Here is a 7,146-nt window from a genome sequence, read left to right on the forward strand (position 1 = left end):
CACCCATGCCCTAGGACTGGCTGGCTTTCAACTCAGCAATACATAGTGTAACTGTTCAAGAAGAGATCCAAGTGTCTAGATAGACGTTTGAAATAACTGTTATTGCCATCCTCCCCCATGCTCCCATCACCCTCTCCCCTACTCTTAGCAACCAACAGTCTACTTTCTGTCTCTATAAACTTGTCTATTCTGGATATTTCATATACACAAAATCATATAATATATGGTCCTTTGTGAGTGACTGCTTTCACTTAGCATAATATTTTAAGGTTCATCCATGTTGTAGGACGTGTCAGTATTTCTTTTTATTGCTGAATAGTATTCCATTGTATGGATATACAGCATTTCATTTATCCATTCATCAGTTTATAGACATTTGGATTGTTTACACTTTTTGGCTATTATGAATAATGTTGATATAAACATTTGTATACAAGTTTTTGTATGCTTAATATGTTTTCATGTCTCATAAGTATATACCTAGGACTGGAATTGCTGGGTCTTATGGTACCAATATGTGTAACATTTTGAGGAACTGTCAAACCGTTTTCCAAAGTAATTACACCATTTTACATTCTCACCAGCAATGTATGTGGTTTTCTATTTCTCCACATCCTCACTAACACGTATTATCTTTTTTTTAAAGAAGATTAGCCCTCAGTTAACATCCTCTGCCAATCCTCCTCTTTTTGCTGAGGAAGATTGGCCCCGAGCTAACATCTGTGCCCATCTTCCTCTACTTTATGTGTGGGACACCAGCCACAGCATGGCTTGATAAGCAGTGTGTAGGTCTGCACCTGGATCTGAATCAGGGAACCTAAGGCCACCCAGGGCGCAGAAGCAGAGCCTGCAAACTTAACCACTATGCCACCAGGATGGCCTCTTACCTGTCTTTTTCTCATTATAGTCATCCTAATGGGTGTAAAATGGAACCTATTGTGATTTTTATTTGCATTTCTTTGGTGTCTAATGATGCTTAGTATCTTTTCAGGTGCTATCTTTTCACGTGCTTATTGGTCATTTGTGCATCTTCTTTGGAGAAATGTCTTTTTAGATTCTTTGCTTATTTTTAATTGTTATTTGTATTTTCATTATTGATTTGTAATAGTTCTTTATATATTCTAGATACAACTCCCTTATCATACATACCATTTGTAAAAGTTTTCTCCCATTCAGTGAGTTGTCATGACAATATTTTTAAATCATATTTTATTGGGTTTGAATTTCTCTAAAACTATTTTTCCTAAGTTTTTTCCACAAATATATATAAACATATATTTAATAAATAAGTATATTTAATATACAATTTATATTTAATATAATTAAATTTTAATATTCAACATTATATTAAACTATCATATAAATTATATAATAAATAATTGCATACATAATGTTTAATATAATTATATATTAATATTTAATATATAATTAAATAAATATATAGCTCCTTAAATATATTCTGTGAAAAGGGGATTAAGTACGAAATAAGTGGAGCCAGCTCTGTAGCTGAGTGGTTAAGCTCACGCGCTCCGCTGCGGCAGCCCAGGGTTTGGATCCTGGGCGCAGACATGGCACTGCTCGTCAGGCCACGTTGAGGTGGCATCCCACATCCCACAACTAGAAGGACCTGCAACTAAGATATAGGGCTATGTACAGGGGGGGTTTGGGGACATAAAGCAGAACAAAAAAAAAAGATTGGCAACAGTTGTTAGCCCAGGTGCCAATCTTTAAAAAAACAAACAAAAAAGTATGAAATAAGTGACATAAGTCTGAGAAATGCCCCACAGTGAATGATCTTTGATTCACCTTTTGTATTAGCATATTAAAGGTCCAGAGAAATTCTGTGAAACCTGCTGAACTTTATTTAACCCACTAAAACCAGTGTTATGTTGACTCAGTTATCAAGAAAATTACCATACTTTAGAATAGACTTTAGAAAATGCTACTGAAGATCCAATCGGATCAAAATTGTAAAGGTTAAGTTGAAATAGCTATGATTTGGTCACAATTCTGTCTTTCTGTATGTAGCAACAGTACCACCTTCTGGAAATCTAAGGATAGCACTGTCACAGTTTTCAGATGTTAAGAACCATTTTCTGTGAATTATAGTATCACTTGACAAATGAGCTAAGACTTTGTACTTTTACATTCCCTTATATCAAAACAAAAGAAATAAAAAATCTTGTCCTTATGCCATCATTGATATATCACTCCTAGAATGAAATAGGAATCAAATAGCCATTAACAAATGTATTGATATGGTATTTTTTTCTGTTAAAAATGTCAGAAAATAAAATGATTGGACTGATCTTCATAAGTGTTAAATGAGAGACAAATTGTCTTACATATCACTCTTGCATTTTCCTTAAATAAGATGCAGAAAAGCAATAAGAAGAAGGTAGAAAAGAGAAGATGACCTTCAATGTACTCTGGTGTCAAATTGATAGTGCTATTTATGGCAAAGTTGAAAAATGAAATCTTCCTTTGCCAAATTTCTATTTTAACTAAAACTTCTATATTTCTGTGAAAACCCAAGAGCCTTATAGTTCCCCCAAATTATTTTATCAGATTTATCTACTGAAGGTTTTTTATATACCTCTTAAGTAAATGGGGCATTTTACATCAGGTTTTTCTTATGAGATTAAAAATAAAAATTCATTTTGATAATGGTGCTGTTCTATGCATCAAAACTTTTTATTGAACAAACTCTGTTAGAGCACTTTTTTGTACCAATTACTGTCCTAAGTGCTTTAAAATACTAATTTATTTAAACCTTTTAAGAACCCTATGAGGTAGGTATTATTGTTATTAACCTTCACTTTACAGTTAGGGAAACTCAGGCACACAGAAGATAAGAAACTTGCCCAAGATCAAACAGTGATAAAATTAAGATTTGAACTCAGACCAACATGGCTTTAGGATCCATGCACCTAATGACTTAGCTATGCTCCCTCTAACAACTTCTTATACGGATGTGTAGAAAGAATAAGCAGCTGGAAAACTTTAAATATGGAACATTTAATTTGTTGAGACTGTAGCAAGGGTCAGACTTCATATGTTGTGCAAATTTACTTGGGACTTATTCCAAGGGTCAAAGAATGTGAAGGCAAACATAACTCCATAAAAAAAAAAAAAAAAAGCAGTAAAAAATCATTATATCATAAAAATGAAATGATGAAAATCATGGAGAATGTGAGACTATATGAGAAGTTTTCACAATATATGATGATGATCAATAATTAAATAAGTATAGTTCAGCTACTTTGTGTAGACATAATGTTGGAGATGTTTTAATAAAAGAACATTGTGATCTAGGAGATCATAAGGTGTTTAAAAGACAGTGCAAAACCACTAAGAGTTTTGCTTTCAGATAGAATGCAGAAGGCCACAAAAGATTGTTACTACAACAAGAGAACACAGGATAAAACAAAAATTATACTTTAAACCATTAAAGAGCAGTAGATACAAATAAGACTAAATTAAATTCCAAAGAGAAACAGGCTCTTTTTGGTGATCAAAGGGCCACTCTACTTTTATGGGACCAACTGCCTATTCTGGGTATCTGTGGAGGGAATAGCAGGCCTGTCATGGGAAGAGAGATTTTGCTGAGATGAGAAAAATACCACTGAAGCTTTTAATGACAATATGACTGGTATAATAGATTGTAAATGGAAGAACTCCAAATGTGAAAATAGTTGAGCCCAATAATTCACCCCCAACAAGAATTTTGGTAAGAAAAAGAGAGCAGATGAGAAAAGCAGGAAGATGTCTCACAGTTTTGTTCAGTGATTAGGTTTAGGGCCCTGCTGGAATTATATCTAGAGATGAACTGAAACTGACCATATAGGCAACCCAACCCCTTTCCAGATGATAATATGAATCAGATCAGCTCCTTGGTGGTGGCACAGCATATTGGGGATTGGCATAAAAGAAAAGGAGAGATACCATCTGATTTGGAAAAGTGATAAATTAAATAAAGATATGGCCCAGCTCCAAGTTGCCCTAGCTGACTGATGAAAAAAGAAAGGATGGATTAACCTGCCTGAAAAACAAAAGACCAAAAGAAAAGGATTATCTAGTTAGGAACGTATTATTCTCTTCAAGAAAAATTCCATGTATAATTTTAACCAAAAAAATAGGAGACATATAAACAAACAGGAAACACTAGTTTGAAAAGCTAGGTGTACCCTCATGTTCATCACAGCATTATTCATAATGACAAGACTTGGAAACAACCTAAGTGCCCATTGACAGATGAATGGATAAAGAAGATGTGGCATATATATACAATAGAATACTACTCAGCCACTTGACAAATGAGCTAAGACTTTGTACTTTTACAGTGGTCTATACAGAAGTCAAAATATAATGATGTACACCTGAAACTTACATAGCTTTTTAATGTTATAATTTTATAACACTACAAATCAATGTTACCACAATAAAAAAAAGAGAAATAGGAAAAATGTAGCCCCAAATCAAGAGAAAAAATAGTCAATAGAGGTATGCTCACAGATGACCTAGACATTGGAATTAGTAGAAAATTATTTTTAAAATAATTATTGAAATATGTTAAAGAATGTAGTGAAAAAAATAGAATGACTGAAGACATACAGAATTTTAGCAGAAAAAGGGAAGCTCTAAAAGAGAACTAAATGAAAATTTTAGAACTAAAAAATATGATTAAAATTCTTAAAAATGGATGGCTATAATAAGACTAGACAGAATATGAGAAAAAGAACGGTAAACTCAAAGGTCAATAGAAAATATCTAAACTGAAACATGGAGACAAAAAAATGAAATTAAAAAATAACATCATCAGAGACCTACAGGACAATATCAAATGATCTAACATATGTGCAACTGGAGCTCCAGAAGCTGAGAAGAGAAAGAACTGAACAGATAAAATATTTAAAGATATTGACCGAAAATTTTCCAAAACTGATGAAAGATAACCAACCAGAGATCCAAGAGATAACATTCTTTAGTTTAGTTCAAAAACTAAGAAAATCACACCTAGACACATCAAAGCCAAACTGCTAGAAATTAAAGATAATGAAAAAAATTTAAAGTAGCCATGGAAGCATGACACATTCAATTCAGAGAACAAAATGACTGACTCTTGTCAGAAACAATGGAAGCTAAAGGCAATTATATCTTTAAAGTGCTGAAAGAAAAAAGTCAACCTATGATTCTGTTTCCAGATGTGCATTATAATCCTTAGAGCAACCACTAAAAAAGCAATACAAAGAGATCTAGCCAAAATGGTTTTGGTCCCAGGAATGGCTCAACAGTTTCCTATTGGACTAACTTGTCTGCAGAGGACATAATAGTAAAAGGTAGCTACCTAATACCACTGAGTAGTGAAAAGAAGCAAGCAAATTCTGGTGAGGAGTACACACTCAAAGGAGGAAAGTTCTATTCAGTAATTTCACACTTTTTATTACTTGTAGATTGGGTGTAGGCATCGCTGGTACACATCAAAGCATAGGGAACTGGCAGAATAATCACAATCTTTCTGGCTTGGGGAATGAGAGGACTGACACAGGGCAATTGCAGCTAGTAGAGAAAAAAGGGAGTGTCTTACAAAAGAAAAACCAGAAAGGAATCCTCAACTTCTCTGTCTATATCTCCGGCAGAACCTCAAATCAACTCAAGCCTCTCAATGAAAAAAAGATATGAACTTGGAGTGGAGCTGTTGCCCAAGGAAGAGAGTTTGCAATTTATGCCTAACTATGTTAATTTGTTTAACCAAAGAAATATCACTCATTGGAGAAAAATAGCAGGTTCCAGTTTCCATAATTTAACATTCATATTTTCAGGATACAATATAAAATTCTGCAACATACAAAGTAAAATGAGAACGACACTCATTCCTTTAATAAAGGAAAATCAACTGAAACCAACCCTCTTAGATTTTGGAATTAGCAAACAAGGATTTTAAAGCTGTCATTACAACCATTCTCAGTGATGTAAAAAAAAATATGCTCTCAACGAAATAAAAAGAACTCTGAGAAGAAAAATAGAATAAAATAAGAGCCAAAAGGAAATTATAGATCCAATACGGTATCTAAAAAAAGATTCATGGGATTGATTTAACAGGAGAATAGAGACATAAGAGGAAATGGAACTTGAAGATTAATCAATTGAAATAATCCAAGATGAAAAACACAGAGACAAAAAATTGAAAAAAATGGGCAAAGTCTCAGGGATAGGTTAAATTATAATGAACAGTTAACACATATGTTATACAACAGAAACCAAAGGGGGAGAAAAAGAGGAAAGAATGGGAAAGAAAATATATTTGAAGAAATAATGACCCAAAATTTTCCAAATTTGGTAAATGACATGAATTTCTATAATCAATATGCTCAATAACCCCCAAGCTGGATAAATATAAAGAAGGCCATACCTAGGCACACCGTAGTGAAATTGCTGAAAACCAAGATAAAGTATAAACTTGAAAGCCAGAAAAAAAAAAGACAAATTACACACAAAGGCACAAAGATGTGAATGACTTCTTATCAGAAAGAAGAAAACAAAAGAACATCTTGAAAGGGCTGAAAGAATAAAATTTTCAACCCAGGATTTTATGTATCTTGAAAAAATAAAAGACTACTTTTATTATTTTTAAAAATTTTCTTCTTTCATAGTCTTTATAATATATATGACTTTCAGCAAAAATTCTAACACAGTCTTCTGGGATTTATAACATATCTAAGTGTAATACATTTAACAGCTGTAGCAAAAAGAGTGATGAGGAGAATAATACGACCTACACAGTTACAACATTCCTATACATTACACAAATTGATATAATATTAACTATAAGAAAACTTTGAAAAGCTAAGGATATATATTGCAATCAAAAGAGCAATCTCTAAAAATGCAGAGAGATGCTACAAAGCTAAAAGAGAAATTTAAATTGAGCTGAGATAGGAGGGCTGTAACATCTCCTCTGCAAAGTGCAAGCAATTTGTGAGGCGGTCATATGATCATGTGAGTCTCTGGAATGTTTTTTCTATGAGCTTTCAAAGTTATCTGAAAATAGAAAGATCTTCCAGGAAGAGTTATTTTCACTGAATTAGTATTAAACATGATATAAAGTTAATTTCTACTGTTTCAGAAAAAACAGAAGTCGCATGG

The sequence above is a fragment of the Equus caballus genome, chromosome 21 (assembly GCF_041296265.1).
Source record: "Equus caballus isolate H_3958 breed thoroughbred chromosome 21, TB-T2T, whole genome shotgun sequence".
NCBI lineage: Eukaryota > Metazoa > Chordata > Mammalia > Perissodactyla > Equidae > Equus > Equus caballus.